The sequence below is a fragment of the Pelophylax lessonae genome (genome assembly GCF_965119305.1).
Source record: "Pelophylax lessonae genome assembly, chromosome: 2".
Lineage (NCBI taxonomy): Eukaryota > Metazoa > Chordata > Amphibia > Anura > Ranidae > Pelophylax > Pelophylax lessonae.
This window is the reverse complement of record NC_138769.1, coordinates 516,686,061-516,707,646: the sequence shown is the minus strand read 5'-3', so window position 1 is coordinate 516,707,646 and position 21,586 is coordinate 516,686,061.

Genomic DNA, 21,586 nt, shown 5'->3' with positions numbered 1-21,586 from the left:
AAAGAGCTTAGTGGTGAGCTGGCAAAACCATTAACAGATCTATTTAACCAATCATTAGTAACAGGAGTTGTCCCGGAAGATTGGAAATTGGCAAATGTCGTGCCCATTCACAAGAAAGGTAGTAGGGAGGAATCGAGCAACTATAGACCAGTGAGTCTGACATCAATAGTAGGCAAATTAATGGAAACCCTATTAAAGGATAGGATTGTGGAACATCTTAAATCCCATGGATTGCAAGATGAAAAACAACATGGGTTTACTTCAGGGAGATCATGTCAAACAAATCTTATAGATTTTTTTGACTGGGTGACTAAAATTATAGACGGTGGAGGTGCAGTATATTGCATATCTAGATATTAGTAAGGCTTTTGACACTGTCCCACATAGAAGACTTATCAATAAACTGCAGTCATTGAGCATGGACTCCCATATTGTTGAGTGGATTAGACAGTGGCTGAGTGACAGACAACAGAGGGTTGTAGTCAATGGAGAACATTCAGAACAAGGTCATGTTACCAGTGGGGTACCTCAGGGATCTGTACTGGGACCAATTTTGTTTAATATCTTCATAAGTGATATTGCAAAAGGCCTCGATGGTAAGGTTTGTCTTTTTTCTGATGACACAAAGATATGTAACAGGGTTGATGTTCCTGGAGGAAAACGCCAAATGGAAAAGGATTTAGGAAAACTAGAAGAATGGTCAGAACTCTGGCAACTGAAATTTAATGTGGATAAGTGCAAGATAATGCACCTGGGGCGTAAAAACCCAAGGGCAGAATATAGAATATTTGACACAGTCCTGACCTCAGTATCTGAGGAAAGGGATTTAGGAGTAATTATTTCAGAAGACTTAAAGGTGGGAAGGCAATGTAATAGAGCAGCACGAAATGCCAGCAGAATGCTTGGATGTATAGGGAGAGGTATAAGCAGTAGAAAGAGAGAAGTGCTTATGCCGCTGTACAGAACACTGGTGAGACCTCACTTGGAGTATTGTGCGCAGTACTGGAGGCCATATCTCCAGAAGGATATAGATACTCTAGAGAGAGTTCAGAGAAGAGCTACTAAACTAGTACATGGATTGCAGGAAAAAACTTACCAGGAAAGGTTAAAGGACCTTAACATGTATAGCTTGGAAGAAAGAAGAGACAGAGGGGATATGATAGAAACTTTTAAATACATAAAGGGAATCAACTCGGTAAAGGAGGAGAGCATATTTAAAAGAAGAAAAACTACCACAAGAGGACACAGTTTTAAATTAGAGGGGCAAAGGTTTAAAAGTAATATGAGGAAGTATTACTTTACTGAGAGAGTAGTGGATGCATGGAATAACCTTCCTGCAGAAGTGGTAGCTGCAAATACAGTGAAGGAGTTTAAGCATGCATGGGATAGGCATAAGGCTATCCTTCATATAAGATAGGGCCAGGGACTATTCATAGGATTCAGATATATTGGGCAGACTAGATGGGCCAAATGGTTCTTATCTGCCGACACATTCTATGTTTCTATGTTTCTATGTGAAAGTAGCAGAAACCTATGCTTGCGCTAATGAAATAATTAACAGGCATATGGCTTCTCTGCTATAACACCTATATGTGTGTATGTGTATAAATACATATAAGTGTGTGTGTGTATATATACCCCTATACAGAAGTTCAGATGTTATGCCTGCCTCCAAAGACCCCCAAAAAATGCCCAAAAAAACGCCTGCTGCAAAAACACACCTGGGCGTTTTTGTAGCAGGCGTTTTTTTGGGCATTTTTTGGGCATCTTTGGAGGCAGGCATAACATCAGAACTTCTGTGTAGGGGTATATATACACACACACATGTATGTATACAGTAAACCCCCCTCCATTGCGGGGGTTAAGTTCCGGACCCAGCCGTGAAAAGTGAAATTCCGCGAAATAGAAAAACCCTATTAAAATGCATTGTAGGCATGATTTTTTTACTGTCACTGTACGTGTAGAAGCATTTTAAGGTCTTTAAACACACTTTTAAAACAATAGAAACTCATTTAAACACATAAAAGATACTTAGAGACAGAGCAAGAGCTATGAAAAACACAAAAATCTTTCATTTTTAATGATTTATATAGTAAAATAACATTACAAAAAAAAACCGCGAATTACCTGGACCGCAAAAACTGAACCGCGATGTAGCGGGGGATTACTGTATATACACATACACATAAATAGGTGTGAAAGTAGCAGAAACCTATGCTTGCGCTAATGAAATAATTAACAGGCATATGTCTCCGCTCCTATCACACCTATATGTGTGTATGTGTATAAATACATATAAGTGTGTGTGTGTATATATACCCCTATACAGAAGTTCAGATGTTATGCCTGCCTCCAAAGACGCCCAAAAAAATTCCCAAAAAAACGCCTGCGCCCAAAAAAAACGCCCAGGTGTGTTGTTGCAGGCGTTTTTTTGGGGCATTTTTTGGGGGTCTTTGGAGGCAGGCATAACATCTGGACTTCTGTATAGGGGTATATATACACACACACACACTCATATGTATTTATACACATACACATATATACTGTAGGTGTTATAGCAGAGAAGCCATATGCCTGTTAATTATTTCATTAGCGCAAGCATAGGTTTCTGCTACTTTCACAACTATATATGTGTATGTGTATATATACATACATGTGTGTGTGTATATATACCCCTACACAGAAGTTCAGATGTTATGCCTGCCTCCAAAGATGCCCAAAAAATGCCCAAAAAATGCCAGCTACAAAAACGCCCAGGTGTGTTTTTGCAGCAGGCGTTTTTTTGGGGCATTTTTTGGGGGTCTTTGGAGGCAGGCAAAACATCTGAAATTCTGTATAGGGGTATATATACACACACACTTATATGTATTTATACAAATACACATATATATAGGTGTTATAGCAGAGAAGCCATATGCCTGTTAACCTCCCCCCATCCGCGCTACAGCCTATATACGGCTGCAGCGCGGACTTGAATTTTCGGGAGGCCGTTTTTAAACGGCCTCCCAGTGACACGCCCCCCGCGCGCTCCCACGAGCGCGCAGCGGGGAAAATCTGTGTCGGCCGTGTCCCTTGGACACGGCCGATCACAGATCGTGGTGAATGGCCAATCACAGCGGCCATTCACCACGTGATCGGGCCGTCCAATGAGCGATGATCTCATATGTAAACATATGAGATCATCTCTCATCGCCGGCGCTCCTTCCTCACACAGAGCCTGCAGTGTGAGGAAGGAGGGGGAGCCTCACAGCGCCGGGGACACAGAGACATGTAATCAGGGCACTGATCACCAGTGCCCTGATTACTAAAAGGTAAAAACATACACACAGTGCCCCCCCATCAGTGCCCGCCATCAGTGCCCCCATCAATGCCTACAATCAGTGCCCATAGTGCTGCCAGTCAGTGCCCATCAGTGCCTGCTCATCTAGGCACTGATGAGCACTGACTGGCAGCACTATGGGCACTGAGTGTGGGCACTGATGGTGCTGCCCATCAGTGCCGCTCATCAGTGCCACCCATCAGTGTCCAGTGCCATCTGCCAGTGCCCATCAGTGCCGCCTATCAGTGCCCATCAGTGCCGCCCGTCAGTGCCGCCTCTCAGTGCCCAGCAGTGCCACCTCTCAGTGCTACCTCTCAGTGCCCAGCAGTGCCACCTCTCAGTGCCCAGCAGTGCCGCCTATCAGTGCTCATCAGTGCCGCCTATCAGTGCTCATCAGTGCCGCCTATCAGTGCTCATCAGTGCGGCATATTAGTACCTCCTCATCAGTGCCCATAAGTGCCACCTCATCAGTGCCCATAAGTGCCACTTCATCAGTGCCCATCAGTGCAGCCTATCAGTGCCCATCAGTGCCGCCTCATCAGCGCACATCAGTGAAGGAGAAAAATGTATTTTCAAAATGTACTCGCAGAAAATAAGAAAAACTTTTTTTTTTTTTCAAAATTTTCTGTCTTAATTCTTTTTTTTTTGTAAAAAATAAAAAACCCAGAGGTGATTACATACCACCAAAAGAAAGCTCTATTTGTGTGAAAAAAATTATAAAAATTTCATATGGGTACAGTGTAGCATGACCGTGCAATTGTCATTCAAAGTGTGAGAGTGCCGAAAGCTGAAAATTGGCCTGGATGGGAAGGGTGTTTAAGTGCACAGTAGGCAAGTTGTTAATTATTTCACTAGAGCAAGCATAGGTTTCTGCTACTTTCACACCTATATATGTGTATGTGTATATATACATACATGTGTGTGTGTATATATACCCCTACACAGAAGTGCTGATGTTATGCCTGCCTCCAAAGATGCCCAAAAAATGCCCAAAAAAAATGCCAGCTACAAAAACGCCCAGGTGTGTTTTTGCAGCAGGCTTTTTTTTGGGGGCATTTTTTGGGGGTCTTTGGAGGCAGGCAAAACATCTGAAATTCTGTATAGGGGTATATATATACACACACACTTATATGTATTTATACACATACACATATATAGGTGTTATAGGAGCGGAGACATATGCCTGTTAATTATTTCATTAGCGCAAGCATAGGTTTCTGCTACTTTCACACCTATATATGTGTATGTGTATATATACATATAAGTGTGTGTGTGTGTATATATACCCCTACACAGAAGTTCAGATGTCATGCCTGACTCCAAACATGTCCTCAAAAAAGCCCTATAAACGCCTGCAACAAAAAGCAGGGTGACAGGGGAGAAGCCACCATCCTGTTCTGTAAGTGTTCTAAGAGAAACAAACTTTTCTCTACAGCGGTCACCCTGACATGGAAGGGTTTTGTCACCCTGCCATAGCAGTCAGAGTCAGTTAACCCTACACTACGCTATGGTCACCTTTACACTTAACACTTTCCCTACAGAAACTAGATTATTAAATCTAACTATAGTGGAAAATAGTACCCTAACTACACTAGATATCCCTTTCCCCACACTAATAATTGCTAAATGACACTTTGAGAGCAGAAGCAACAGAACTGCTTCCACTCTCTTCCACGTCCCTGTATTACAATGCTAGAGATTTGGCGGGGCTATCTTATATACTGGGGGGCGTATTCACTAATTATTGGCCTCTGGACCCCCTAGTCACTCCAATCACATTCCTAGCATTCTCCTGCCGCCTTTAATTGGCTTTTACTGATGGTTCTGGTCCAATCACGGGCTTTAAAAGCCCAGTTCTTGTCCCATTGCATTTTGGTCGGTTCTGGTTGCCGAATTCTGAACTTATTCAGCAAAGAGTTCGGAATTCGGCCGAATTTCGAACAGTCAATGTTCGGGTCGAACCGATGGTCGACCCGAACCGTTCGATCATCCCTAGTTCTAATCTGCTCTTCAAAAATCTCCAATTAAAGGGAAAAATAAAACATTTTCATTCATATGTTACTGTGAGATACACCCGTTGGATACTGCTGTTCTATTCTGCTTTTCAATAAAAACCCATTTAGGGAAAAAAAATTTAATTGCGGCCTAGTCTGCATATGTTACTGTGAGATACACCCGTTGGATACTGTTGTTCTATTCCGCTATTCAATAAACACCCATTTAGGGGAAGATCCTAAATTAGAGAAATATGAGGAGAAGGTCCAATAAGGGACGTGGCCTGGGTTGTGGTGCTGCTGGTGGAGCTCCTGTTGCAAGGAGAGGACGTGGTCGATCTGTGCCAGCTATACTCACAAGTGAAACACTTTCCTCAGGTGTGAGTAGGCGACAGAACCTGCAGCAGTTTTTGCAGGGCCTAATGGGCCTCTACAAATGTTGAGGCCAGAACAAGTATAGACGATAGTAGATTGGGTTGCTGACAGTGCCTCCAGTTCCTTCACATTGTCTCCCACCCAGTCTATGTTGGGGATACAGTCCGTTGTTTCGGTAATTTATTTAATGTTTTGGCACGGTTTTAATGGCGCGGTTTCAACAGCTGCAGGCAGCCAATCAACAAGCGTTTAACTAGTGTACCCTTAGAAGCCATTACAGCCATGCCTACTAATGGCATGGCTGTGATTGGCCAGTGCAGCATGTGACCTAGCCTCTATATAAGCTGGAGTCACATAGCGCCGCATGTCACTCTGCTCTAACTACTGTACGGAGAGGTTCCTGATGCTGCTGAGGGAGATATAGGAGATTATTGTAGGGGCAGCCTGGAGATTGCTTTCAGGGAAAGAATAGGAAGAATCTTCTTTAATCAGACATCGATCTACATCCATTTTATTGTGTGGGGGTGCAGTGCACAATCTTTTTGCCCTGACCTGAGCCCAGTGAGGAGGAGGGAGAAAAAAATAAAAACTTTTATCAGTCTGGTAGGTGGGCGGTGTGCAGCGGCCATGTAATGCAAGCTCAGTGCATATGTGTCTGCTTAATCTGGATTTTAAAAAAAAAAAACATTTTTTTCCTTCATATTTTACTGTGACTTACAGCGTTTAGACACTGCTGTTCTAGTCTGCTATTCTTAAAGCACCAATTTAAGGGGAAAATTATTTTTCAGTTTTTTATTCATACTTTACTGTGACACTGACATACAGTTTTTAGATGATGGCTGCTGATGGCATTCCCACCTGACAGCGGGGGCACAGTGGAAGCACAAGGCCAAGGCAGAGGAGGAGGAAGAGGTTGTCAATGCAGCCAGGGCATTGCCAGCACCTCAGAAGACAGGGTTAGCATTGCCGAAATGTGGAAAAGCTTTGTCAGCACGCCACACCAAGCAGCAGCACCATCAGCTGATATGGAACGTTTTAGCAGGAGGCAGCATTTCACCAACATGGTGGAGCATACGCCTAGACGTACTGAATGACGGGTCTGCCCCCTTCAACTTCTGGGTCTCCAAATTGGGCACATGGCCTAAGCTTGCCCTTTACGCCTTGGAGGTGCTGGCCTGCCCTGCAGCCAGTGTATTATCTGAACGTGTATTTAGCACGGCTGGGGGCGTTATCACAGACAGGCGCAGCTACCTGTCCAGAGCCAATGTGGACAAGCTCACATTCATTAAAATGAACCAGGCATGGATCCAACAGGACTTGTCCGTACCTTGTGCAGAATAGACATTACCGGCCTTACACAGCCATTGTTGTATTTTTGATCTTTCTCACTCTTTTGGGGTGTACCCTAATTTAAAAAGAAATCTAAAATTAAAAACAAAAAACAGTGTTGGCTACCTCGTCCTCCTCCACCGCCACTTCCACCTACACCGCCACATCCACTGCTACCTCAACCCCCTAAATCCATATGGGCCTCGTCCTCTTAGATCAAGATGATTATTTTTTATTTTTCTGTTTTTTATGTTATTTTAAGTTATTTCCCTATCCACATTGGTTTGCAGAGAACTTTCCATGCTCTTAAGACGATTTTGCTGCTATTTGCAGCCCTCTAGCCCTTTCCATGTTTTTTTTTAGAGCCATTTTAGTGCTCAAAAGTTCGGGTCACCATTGACTTCAATGGGGTTCGGGATCAGGGTAAAGTTCGGGTTAAATTCGGGTCACGAACCCAGACTTTTTTTTCAAGTTCGGCCGAACCCGTCGAACCCGGATATCCAGGTGTTCGCTCAACTCTACTGTTGACTTAAAAGGATGTGTGAGAAGGGGAGCTCAGTTTGGAACAAGGATAGGGAATACATGTGAAAGAGATATGGGCAGGATGACCTGTAGCAGCAGCAAACTAAATGTCAGCTTGCAATACAAGTTAAAACTTGAAAGGGTATCTTAGTCTTTCTTTATATTAGTTTTATTATAGTTAATGTGAAATCTGATTGTTATGAGTAATTATGAAGTGAGAGAGATGGGGAAGAGCATTACCAGGATAGGTCCAGCAGTTTGCTGTGTTAGGGGTTCAAACTTAGCAACTATCCAACATCTTACTAAACGCGTAGCTCACTTACTCCCTGCCTCTGTAGCTGCGATGTGTTGGAAGGGTGGTCACTGCAAAGTCTAAATGAGTATAAGGCCTGGAGTGATCTAGAAAGATTTGGTGCAACGTGGAGGGAACTGATGTGGAGGAAGTGGGCAGATCTTCTCATTAGTGGAGAGCCAAGAGAGAATAAAGCCTGCTGAATTAAAGATCTCCTTGTAGTTTACTGAAACACATTACTTATGACCCAGTGTATGATTATGATGGTTGTTTCTAATAAGAGGCAGGAGAAAAATGGCAGAAGATGGGAGGTTATGCATGGTAACAAGGTAGAACTTCCTGAAAATAACCTGGAACAAACAATGCTGTAAACCAGGGATTCTCAAACTACGGCCCTCCAGCTGTTGCGGAACTACATGTCCCATGAGGCATTGTAAAACTCTGACATTCACAGACATGACTAGGCATGATGGGAATTGTAGTTCCTGAAAAACTGGAGGGCCACAGTTTGAAGACCCCTGCTGTAAATGGACAAATCTTTGTGGGTACCGAGTCAGGAAGCTAAAAAACATATTTGTCAATCTCAGCATTTGTGCATTCATTTAGAGGTTTATTTGTTTTTACACAAGATTCATTCCACCTAGGATTCACACATTTTGAGAGATGGCACTTGACATCAAAAAGAAACATTCTAGGAGAGTGCCCTAAATCTGAAGGTGAAAAAAAAGTACCCACATTGATAAGATGTGGACAAAAACATCCCCCATCCATCGTTCAGCCCTGAATCTGAAGGTGATTTGGAGTCTTGAGAAAAAGGAAATTATGAAGTCCTGCTAATGAGACATATTCTAGTGGTGTGCCACTGCTGGTGTTGGACAATGACCAAAATGAACAATCAGTTTCACATTACATGAAGGATAATAAAACTTGGAAAAAAGTACCCACATTGATAAGATGTGGACAAAAACACCCCCCATCCATCAATATATTGTATGCTTAAAGAAACAGGTCCCAGTGAACATGCTCCACTCCGGTGATGGTCAACCTTGGCACCCCAGATGTTTTGGAATTACATTTCCCATGATGTTCATGCACTCTGTAGTGTAGTTGAGCATCAGAGGAAATGTAGTTACAAAATGTAGTTACAAAACATCTGGGGTTCCAAAGTTTGCCATACTCCTTTAATAAATCAGGGTTAAAGAACGCCTAATCCAGTAAAGTTAGCTAATCCAGATTTGTACTAGTCACACCAAAGAAATCGTTATCTAAATACTCTGGGTGTTGTACTTTCCCCTGCTACTCCTCCTCTCCTGCAGCCCTGTGTGTACATTCACTGGTAATTTGCAGCTCATTTGAAAATCAGGGCTTTTTTTCCCTAAGGGCTCATTCATACATGATTTGATCTGATTGATCTGATGATTTGATTTGAGAGTGATCCACATTCAGATTGCTCTGCAGAAAGCATTCGCCAGGCAGTGAGGAGGCATTGGATAATCTCCTCACTTGCCTACTTTAACCCCGTGAACCCTACACTTGCATATCAGAACTACGTGGACTGCATGCGGTTGCAGGGTACTTGCACAGTGGCCATAGGAGATATATTTTTTGCTGCAGCCACAAAGAAAAGCATTGAGGCTGTGGTATATGTACACCCCTGGCTGCTGCCTCTGCAGCAAAAAGAGGTAGCGGTTAAGGGCAGTAAAAACAAGCCCCAAACATGGGTTTTTACCACTCCTCAACCCTGTGTGAACAAGCTTTAACACAGAAACATATCTTTCTGCATCTGCATGAATTGACACCCACCGAACAATGTCTGTAGAGCCAATGAGAGTTACGATGTAGCAATATTTTTATTGCTTCATTGTAATAGCAATAATAACAATGCCAATATGACAATAGCAATTATAACAGTGACAGCAGATCAAAGGGGTGACTTTGGTCCAAATATTACATCAGTTAACCATTTGCCAAAATGACGGCTACAGCACGATCGGCTAGTTCTGGGGGGCAGGGTAATACCTTGATGATAGCCTTCCTACTAGTAGCTTGACAAGGCGCAGGCACGAAACATGTTGCCATAGTGACGGGACCAACCCTCCGATGCTTGCTTCCCAGTGCCTGATTCTTCCTTTTCCAGGCGAGGTGAGTGACGTCATCACCCAGCGCCCCATCTGCTTACGGCTGTCAGGTGCATTCCATGGCTGTAGAATGCAATTTCTCCTTCCATCCATCCTGGGAACCTGTCCACCGGCCGTCCGGGCTCCTTCACCAGGACTGGTGTCTTACCCGGCCAGAGTTTCCATTGGCTTGCCCCTCTATCTCCAATGCTGTGGACATAAGATGCAGATGAACCAACAGAGGACGTAGGAAGGCTATCATCAAGGTACAGTATTAGCCTACCCTTTGAATTGAGTTTTAATTGACCTGCATTTAATTGCAATGTGTACCTGCAGTTTGTGATATATATATTTTTTTCCTCAATAAACATGGATTTTTCCAACACAACCATTTGAGGAGTTTCTTCAAGTTTCTGTACAGTTCTGATCAGGATCATCAGTGAATGTATTCCCTTTTAAGCCTGTCCTTTTAGCGCTCTAGTATACCATATTGTGGATTCTTGTTTTGTCTTTCCTCCCCAAGGAGAATTTTCTTAGAGCAGCTTAGGACATTTTAGGCCACGTTATTCCTGTCATAATTTTCTACCAGGTGGCAGATCTTGAATTGTGAACTAAGTGGTTAAAGCAACCTTGCAGATTTAAAAAATATATATAATTAACTATGTTCCTTTTTAACCTTTGTTTATCATTTGTTATGTGCATCTTAGTGAAATACTTAAAAATGTGCAGAACAAATGGGACACACTACAGAATAAAATGTCCACTTTATCTACAGGAACATTTGTTGTGTTAAAGCTAACACTGATCAAACTGATTTTGTTTTGTTACAACATTTCTCTATGGATTGCATAGAAACTAAAATATATTTTTCAAGACAATATTGCTAAGAGAAAGTCTTGATTTTACCAAAAGTGATATATGTAATACTTTGTTATCTTATGTAATGACAATATTATCACTATATCAATAGGCCCATATCAGAATTGTTAACATTGAGCTTGTCTTTTAGGTGCTAGAGCTACTTCAGCCATTTTATTTTTTTTAAGCCTCCCTCAGCTGCACAGAATGAATGAACAGGAATAGCTCTGTACAAAAACTGAAGGATAGTACACCAAGTTCAGTTAAGAATGAACACAGTCAGTGACCAGTACCAGTTACTGACTGTGTTTATTCAGAAAACGAAGGGTCCTGTAAATTACATATTTACCAGCCCCTTCCCCAACTCTCCATCATGAAGATCCCCCACAATAGCTAGTGAGACAGGAGAGGAAGGGAAGCTGGCAGTGCTGTGGGGGTTGGGGGGGGGGGGCAAGGGGAGCACACAGGGGGCCAAGAAGGAAACCTGAACAGGGTGGGGACAGCAGGGGAAGCATATACCTTCAAGCAGCCGCTGAATGCTGACAGGTGGTAGAGGAGGAGACGCCTTCTTTCAGCTGCTTCAAGAGGAAAGGGGATCGGTTCCTAGAAATTCTGACTACACTCCTGTCCATGTTGCAGGGGTCAGCAAGGAAGGGACATTGGCATTGTATACTATCATTATTATGTTTATGATTCACCAGAACACCCAGATCCTTCTCAACCTTTGACTACCCAATCTGTTCTCCTAGAATGCATGAGGTATGAGGTGTGTTTTCAGTCCCCAACTGCATAACTTTACATTTATCAACATTAAACCTCAATTGTCACATAGTTGCCCAACTAAATAATGCATTGAGGTTGGCTTGTAAAATACTTTGAATAGTTGTCAACATACTTTTTGCCCATAAAGTTATAGGTTTAATTGTCAGGTGTCTAGAAACTTTAGGCCACACAGTGTAGTTCTTTCCAGATTTCAACTGGATTATAGCCATGGAAGAGAAGCTGTTTCTAGACTGTACAGTACATTATGTCCTTGTCCTCGATCCTAAAATATATATTTTACTAGACTGTCAATAACCCAAACAACGAAAAAATGAATGTCTAATTGCTAATCTTGTTACACGTCATTTTTTACAGCTCTTTGGTAACGTATTATTAACTAATCCAATTATGATTTTTCAAAGGAAAATTGCTTAATTTGATTTAAAAATGTTGCTATCTTTTAATTGCATCAATTTTGCAAAGCATTTGAAACTACTAATCTTCTAAATCTTTGATTATAAAGTTTGTGTTTATGAACAGTAACAACAAAGTTTTTATGCATAATGTTTTATTATATAATACAGTAATAATCACATGTCTGTGTTATGATTTTATTGCTCTTCATGGTTGTTTTAAAACAATATGCATTAAATTAATATTTATAATATGCAGAAAACAACTTTACACAAGATAACATATTTTCAGAATAATCATACTAACCAAAGTTGATTAACCTAAATACTGAAATAATGGAAATACCAACATTCATATTTTGATATAACTATGGTTAAGTGGGGCACTTTTTTTTCTAAGAACTCAGTTACTCTACACCTTTTCAAAGTCATCAAATGCAAGTTCTATATTTTTAGTGTAATTAGTTACTTCATGCTAAATTCTAAGCATATATACAATACAAAAATGAATGCAGCTCTATAGATCGATATTAAAGACCAAAGTTTTTTTTATGTTTGTAAAACAAACCATTCAGTTTAAAATAGAAATGAAATGCAAAACATTTTTGTATAGATTTTTAAAACATTCCAAATACATGTTCACACTTTTGAAGTGATCATATTCCCTCTGTTCTAGCTGCATAAGAGCTGGGGGGGAGGAGAAGCAGCAGCACACTGAGCTTCCAGTGAATAGCTGTACCGCTGGGGCCTATCAGGACAAGTCTGATCTTTGGAGGAGAGAATACTGAGTTCCCAGCACAGCTAGAGAACTGCCCATGGTGTGCTCTCCTGCTTGGTGTGGTCAGTTTTTAATAGGAAAGCAAGGGAACAACAGGGATTTTACACGAAGGAAGCAATATAAAAAGAACAGGATATTTTCTCATACAAGTACATGGTACAGCAGGTATATATAACAGGAATATGAAGTGTTGGGGTAACAAATGCTTTAACATACATGCTCTGTGCAACAATATAGCACAGAGCAATCCCTTACCTCCACTTCTTTGATGGTTCCCTGCAGGAACTGTCTCCATCTTCCTGCTCTGGGAACCTCCTTATCAAGCCTGTTGCTATGGTGACACCTACGGGGGGATGCTCCCAAGCTGGGCTGTGTGCATCTATAGACACTCACAGTCCTGGCAAGCCATGTCTTCTTTCCCTTATCACAGGAGTTCAACTAACAGCATCAGCAGTGTCTCCTTTGAGACCAGGAAGTCAGTGGAATGGTGCTGCAACTGGGACAGCACTGGATCAGTTAGAGGCCAGGTAAGTGTTTAGGGACCAGGGAGGGGAGTAGAAGCAGGGTAAATATCTGAATTTGATCGTCCTTTGCAAGTCCTTGGACAGTAGGGGTGAATATGAGGAGAAGAAGAAGCAGTACAAGGAGCCAATCAGATTATGTATTGACGAGGAGCATACTGATAAGAGGAGTAAACAGAGCAACAGCGGAATTAACTCTTCACAGTGCTGCGTCTCCTTTTATTGTGCAGTAACAAGCTGGGGTGGATCAAATAGTGTTGGATGTCAGACTGAGGACATCAAATGGAGGACAAAAAGTACTGTTGGGGAGAGATGTTTTAATGTTTTGTCTTTGTATAGGAAAAAATCCTTCCTGATCCCCCAGAGGCAATCGAATATTCCTTCGATCAACTTTACCTGGAAATATTAGTATTCAGTTATATTATGTGTGTTTAGGAAAAATTCCAGGCCTTTTTTAAAACAATTCACTAGCCAGAACATGCTCTTGAAGATGTCTATTCCACATCTTCACAGCTGTGAAGAAGCCTTTCCATATTTGAGATTAAATCTCCTTTCCTCCAGATGTAAAGAGTGCCTCCTTGTCCTCTGTGATGACCTTAAAGTGAAAAACTCTACAACAAGTTCACTATATGGACAACTAATGTATTTATACATGTTGAACAAATCCCCCTTATTTCCTCTTCTCAAGAGAAAATAAATTCAGTTCCTCTACCTTTCCTCATAGCTGAGCTCCTCTAAGCTGAGATGCCTCTAATGCACCTCTGTTTCCTAGTTACTAAGTTTCAGTTACATACTAGGTAATGTTGAATAAAGAACATAGTCCATCCAGTTCAACCTGTGTTGATGTACGTGTGTCAGTGTCTATAATTATTTCCCATATCCCCGTATGTTGTGTTCTTTAAGATGCACATCCAAGAGTATTTTTAAAATATCAATACTCCCTGCTGACACCACCAATTGTGGAAGAGAGTTCCACATCCTTATCGCCCTGACAGTGAAGAACCCCGTGCACAGCTTAAGGTTAAACCGCTTCTCCTCCAATCTCATTGTGTGGTCATGTGTTCTCTTACACTCCCTGAGACTGAATAGTTTTTTTCCTATGCTGGGATCACCATTGAGGTATTTGTAAATCGCTATCATGTCCCCTCTCAAGCGTCTCTTCTCCACTGAGAATACATTTTAGTGCTTGTAGTCGCTCCTCATAATTGAGGTCCTCCAATCCCCTTATTCATTTTGTTGCCCTTCTTTGCCCTGATCACCTCATTCTCCAGTCTCCTGTATAAAAATCTTTCATTCTCTATCCTGAAATTTGGTAATAGGGAAGGAAAAACAAAAGAAGGAAGACATTCACCAGCTGATCTCATTACCACACAACCTGCATCTGCCCTCTCCCTCCAGGAGATTGTTCCTGCCCATCTTTGCAGTTATATGTTTTGCAGATATTGTCAGTGAGCTTCTCAGTGCATAGACACTGCCATTGATAGTTGTGTATTTGTCCTTCTTGCACAGAACATTCATTTGGTAGAGTGTGCAGGTGCTAAGCAATCACATAATGGCCTATGTGGAGCAGAGCTGTAATATTAAAAACAAAGGTGTGTCCCTGGAAGTCTGTAAAGCTTACCATTCATTATACAAATTGATTGTACAATACCCTTTAGATCGACCATCAACTATGTAAGGCAAGGGCCTGTCGGGCTAGATACAGGGTGATTGAATAGATAGGTGTGTTTTCCTATTATATAGTTTTGGAAAATCTAAAAGAGATTGTACAGAGATTGTACAATTAGAACGTATAGTGTATTGCCAGCCTTATACACCAAAAATGAATGAGGCACGCTTTTAGTGCCATTAATTGTACCCCAACAGTACCCCAAACACACATTTTACTATGTGAAAAAAAAAAACAAGTGGCAAATGCAGCAAAACCCACAGTAAAAAAAAAAATCAAATCACAACACACCAAAATGCCCCATCAGCTATCTTGCTGACTGTTAGACAGCCTATTGAAATCAAAGGGCTGCCCTAAACATGTAATGGGAAAAACAAGCCAAAAAACATGCATTTCCACTACCCTAGGTGTGAATGGAGCCTAAATGTAACATTGGTGTGTTTATACAAGAACAATAAGGCTCCATTCACATCTGCATGTTTCCAAACACATGGCAAACTGCACAGAAAATGTGCGTTTTGCTGCACATTTTGGAAGTGTGCTGCAAACGGGCATTGCACTTGCATTGCCATTAAATGTTAATGGCACCCCAAGTGCGGGTAGCAGGCATGCATCTGCCATGTAACAAATGTGCTGCAAACGCACCAAAAAGTGCAGTAAAAAAGGGCCACGCTCTGCCGTAAAAAAAAAGTTCAGGTACCTCTTTTGGGGCGTTTGTTAAGCGTAGGGCATCCTATTTAAATGAATGGGCTGCCCTATGCATGAGGAGTGGAAATGCTCCCAAACCACCTATAAAATGCCCAAAACAAACTGCGTGCGGAAACATGGCCTGACAGTCCACTCCCTCCTATGTACTTGTATAAAGATGGCCATACACTATGCACTCTAATTGTACAATCCGATATATTTACCAAAAACATGGAATAAGAGGACCCGCCCTTAATAATCTATTCAATTTATATCAAATCAGGCACTACATAGCTGATGGTAGATCTAAATAAGATTGTAAATTTAAAATACTTATGATCACCTTAAGGGAAGAATAAGGAAAGTGGTTGGAAGTAAAACAAAAGGTGGTGTAGTATTGAGGGAGGTGTGGTCCAGAGTGGTAATACACAACTACACCGTGATGCACTAAGGCAGTGCATGATGGTATGTGATCTACAGGAAATTATGGAAACAGTAGTAGAGGTTTTTTTTGGGTGATATTTGATCACCACTCAATTTTTTATTTTTTTGCGCTATAAATAAAAAAAGACCAAAAATGTGTTCTTTGTTTCTGTTAAAAATGTTTGCATGTTTTCTACATAAATTTTGGCCAAAAGTTATACTGCTACATATCTTTGGTAAAAAATAACCCACATCAGTGTATATTATTTGGTCTTTGTGAGGGTATAGATTCTACAAGCTATGGTGCCAATCATTGAAAATTGATCACACCTGATGTACTGACGGCCTATCTCATTTCTTGAGACACTTATGGCACTTTTCCACTGCAAGTACCGGCTCGGCTCTACTCGGCCCTGCTTGGCCCTGCTTGGCCCGGTTTGCTTTCCACTGCTGGTACCGCATGGTACGGTGTTGGAACGGATAGGTACGGTACGGTATTGTTTGCTTTTCCACTAAAGTAGTACTAAAGTTAAGTGGGTGGGATAACAACGGGGTGGGTGGGATTCTCTGACCAATCAGTGGCTAGTTGTGACTGCATGCAAAGGATTGTGGGATATGGTACCGGGTATGGGTACCTCTTGGAACCACAATCAAGGTGGTACTGTTTTTGAGAGCCGTACCGTTCGGTTCCATGCAGTGGAAAAGCGCCGCCGTACTGTACCGTACCGAACCGTTCCTACACCATACCATGTGGTACCAGCAGTGGAAAAGCACAAAAGCGAGCCAAACCATTCGGTTCCATGCAGTGGAAAAGCGCCATTACAAGTCAGGACAGTACAAATACCCCCAAATTACTCCTCTTTGGAAAGAAGACATTCCAAGGTATTTAGCAAGAGGCATTGTGAGTTTTTTGAAGTTATAATTTTTTCCCACAGATCTTTGCAAAATTATTTTTTTTTCACAAAATTGTCATATTACCAGGTTATTTCTCTCACATGGCATATGCATACTTGCAACTACACCCCAAAACACATTCTGCTACTCCTCCTGAGTATGGCAATACCACATGTGTAAGACCTTTTCACAGCCTGGCCACATAGAGAGGCTCAACATGCTGGAGCACCGCCAGGTGTTCTAGAGACATAAATTACACATCTAATTTCTTGACTACCTATTACACTTTCGAAGGCCCTGGAGCACCAGAAGAATGTTAACACCCACACAATGACCCCATTTTGGAAAGCAAGCACCCCAAAATATATTCTATGAGGCATAATGAGTCTATTAAAAATGTCATTTTTTTCCACAAGTTTTTGGAAAATGTTGAAAGAATTTTTTTGCACATTTTGTTACAAATGTTTATTACACTGATGGGCACTGATGAGGATCCACTGTTAGGGTGGCTCTGATTAGCACTCACTGATGGGCATTGATGTGCATTATTGGGCACTGATGAGCACTAATAGGGCACTGTAGTGGAACTGGTAAGCACTGTAGTGGCACTGATGAACACTAATAGGGCACTGTAGTGAAACTGATGAGCACTGTAATGGCACTTATGAGCAATTTAGTGGCACTGGTGAGCATTCACTGGTGGCACTGTAGGGCACTGATGGCACTGTAGGTCACAGATGAGCACTGATAAACACTCACTGATGGTACTGATGTGCACTGATGGCACTGATAAACACTCACTGATGGGCACTCTAGGACACCAATGGCATTGTAGGGTACTGGGCAGTTGGCCTGAGGACGGAAGGTTGAGCTGGGCTGCAGAGAGGGATGCAGTGTGCTGAGGACCAAGCGGAGCTGCTGGGGCAGGAGTTTCCAGGAAAGCAGTGTTGCGAGTACTGTGAACTGCCCAGGGGTCTGCCTAGGATAGGGGAGCACTCCAGAAGGTTAGAGGGATCCATGAGCCAGCTAATCAGTAGAAAAATTTTAGAAGGGGGGTGCCAGAGGCTAAGCCCTGAAGAGAAGTCAGTGTAAAGAGGTCGTCGGTGTGGGCCCTGAAGCGTTAAGAGTTGCAGCAGTTTTCACAAGTAGCTACCTCGGCCAGGAGGGCTAAAGAAAGCAATATAGAGGACTTTGTGTCACCTGGTAGTGCCAAAGTCAGTTCAGAGTAAACAGACAGCAAGTCAGTGTTAACCAGCGCCAACCGGCGTTGACCGGCATCCAGCCAGCGGCAAGTCAGCTCCAGGAGGCATTTTCACAGTGTCCCATTCTTTTTGCATAGTTGAACCAGAGGAGTATCCCACTACTTCCCTTCTACCATCCAAGTTCCTAAATAAATATAAAAACCCAAGATGTTGGACTGTTTACTGTCTCAGTGCTCACATTTGGAGAACATGCTTAAATGTACTGTTGTCTCTAACAGTAACCATGGCGGACCACATCCAGCAAAACGGCTGGGAATCCTGCTACAATGGCATGAAAGGAAGCAATTCATTGTGTACAACTGTCATGTGACCTGCTGTGATTGGTCATGGCGGTCACACGGTACCAACATCAAGCCGGTACTCTGATCAGTCTTCAATCTGTGATTCCCACAGATCAAGTCGCTGCACAGCCCCGCAGCCACTCGATCAGTGCTTCCTGACAGGACGTCATATTACGTCCACTCAGAATGGGAGAAGCCACCGCCCAGCCATCTATCTGCTATTGGTCAGACAGTAACTGGTTAATACTGTCTGAGGGAAAAAACACTCACCACATGGAGCCACAAGCAAGGGACCATATACAGTGTAGTATATTTATTAAAAAGTATAGATTTCACATAAAGGAGTAAAAGGCTTCAGTAAAATAATTGTCATGACAAATGAAACAGTGCCTTACAAGGAGAGCCACCAGTTCAAAACATGGAAGTTGTGGCGAAACGTCAGCAGGTAGCTTCTGCCACTAGGGCCACTCAGTATTAAGAAAACCTTGGTGAGAAGTGGTACTTTGATTCCCAACTACCCTAAGGAAATACCCCTAGCCGCATACAAATTCCTCATACCAGGTTTGAAACTACCCCCCCGGTATCTGTACTACAGACACCACTTATAAGCTATATCATGCCCAACATAGGTCGTATAATTTCTATATGAATGCCCAGCTTCAGTATTACCATCTCAAATTCCCTGACAGCACTTATACCTTACATTCGGACGTATGGATGTACCTGACCAAACAGCCACAGAAATCAAAAGGTATATATATCATGGTTCTATTCATATCTACACTCATGCACCAATCATGCCAAGACTGTGAGTATGTTAAATTGGGAAAAGGACCCCCGAGCTACATATACACTTAAAGAATAGGGTTCGGCCACACTATCGATTCATACATTTTCTCGTTGTACAAACCATTGGGAACTGGCTTTGAAGCTCCTTCATAGAAGCTATTTAACACCTGTGCGCCTAACACGCATTTTTAAGCAGCCCCTTGGGCTATGTTGGAGGAGCTGCGAATCCCAGGGCATCCTAATGCATATTATGTGGGACTGCAAATGTCTCCGTAGTTTCTGGAACTCTGTGTCTCATTTGATAGTGAAAATTACAGGCATGATATTTTCCCTCAAAGCAGACCTAGCACTTCTGAATTTGGGCATTGAGCATTTCCATATACCATACCAGGCAATTATCACCCACATCTTGATTGCTGCAAAGGTATCAGTTACTTCCAAGTGGAAATGATAGATGCACCAAACATTACAGATGTTGTTAATAGAGTCAATTCCCATATACTTATGAGAAATTTTTTGCTTATTATAATGGCTCTCTCACCCGCTTCTTGAATATATGGTCAGTGTGGACTACACACTTTCCGGAACTAGGATCCTAAATAGGATATAACTATGATTGTTTGCCTCTTTGTGACATATTTTCCAATTCCTCTGGTGGTCACTTTGTTAGACTTTTCTTATGGTGCTGTCAATGGGGATAGTGTTCTCATTCTACTGCTTGTTCCGAGCCTATATCCCTACATATGGGAATGCATTGTTTTACTTACGTTTCCTTTGTTAGTGTTTTCTACATGTATTGTTCGAAACGTTTTGTATTGTTTCTTTGGAAAATTCAATAAAAACTAACTGAATGAGAAGTGGTACTTTGGGGTGTCCCCATTGTGAGAATAATTTTAACTCTGTTGCACACATGTGGCAGAGAGGAATCACACTCCTATTTGCTCACAAGTTTTCCCTTTGCAGTAAATACCATGAGATTACATTAAAATCTTGACGAGCTGGTATAGGACCCCGTAAGTACTAGCGTTACTTTTTTCCCAGACATAGCCCATTTTGCTGGCAATGTGGCTCCCAGAATGGCACATTACTCGATATCTCCTATGAGTGTCCAAAGCTCTGCCCTTCCTGGCAACAGGTCCTGCAGAATGTTCACAAACTTACGGACATCTCTCTTTATGACAACCCAGCTGCAGTGCTCCTTAAAGAGGTTGTACACTCTAGAAAAAAAAAAAAAAAGAAAACCCTGTAAGACAAAGGCATAATGAGCAAGTATGCATTGCATTGCATACTAGCTCATTATGTAATACTTACCTTAGAATTAAGCCCCTGCAGCAGCGTCCGCACATCGGTGTCACCGCTGACATTTTCCTCTGAGTTAATTCCCGGGATTGCGGGCTCCAGCCCTGTGATTAGCCTATGGGAGCCGCCATTCACAGCACGGGGCTCGAAAGGAACGGCACCTGTGGCCATTCCTTCAGAGCCCATGCGCCAGTGTTGTCACTGGCTGCATGTCATGTAAATTTCTCCTAAACAGTACACTTTTAGGAGATATTTACACTACTTATAGGTAAGCCTCATTATAGGCTTACCTATAGGTAAATGTTAGCAGAGGAAGTTTACTTCCTCTTTAACTTAACCATTATGTCCAGTAAGAGATACCATAAGTCTATGTTGAAACAACTTCTGAATGCTGAAAGGGCAAGCATCCCAGCATGTGGAAACAACAATCCCCACCTTCTTTGTCACAATGGTTTGCCAGAGAAAGCGATAAGGATTTGACAGCCTGAAAATGTTGAATGCAAGCAGCAATTAGTTAGATTTTTCTTTGGAGGTAATATAAAGACGTCAAAGACTTATTCATCTACAGAGGGTAATGGTTGGCGTTTTTTATTTATCAGGGTCATTTTTGGGTCCAGTCAGACACTATAACTTTTTTTAGATATGTATAAACAAAGCTGAATGAACTGCTCAGTGCTTAAAGTGGTTGTAAAGGCAGAAGATTGCTTTATCTTAATACATTCTAGATAAAAAAAAAAAACCTTCTTTGTGCAGTAACCCCCCTTAGCCCCCCCTAATACTTACCTGAGCCCATCTTTATCCAGCGATGTTGCAGGAGTGTCTCAGCTGCCCGGGGGCACTAAATAGGAGAGAGAACCCAGGAGCACAGAAGAGGGACCGGAGAAGAGGAGGATCTGGGCTGCTCTGTGCAAAACCAACCAAGTAGTACATGTTTGTTATAAAAAAAAAAAATGAGACTTTACAATCACTTTAATTATGTGGTGGAAACTTTGATAAGGATGC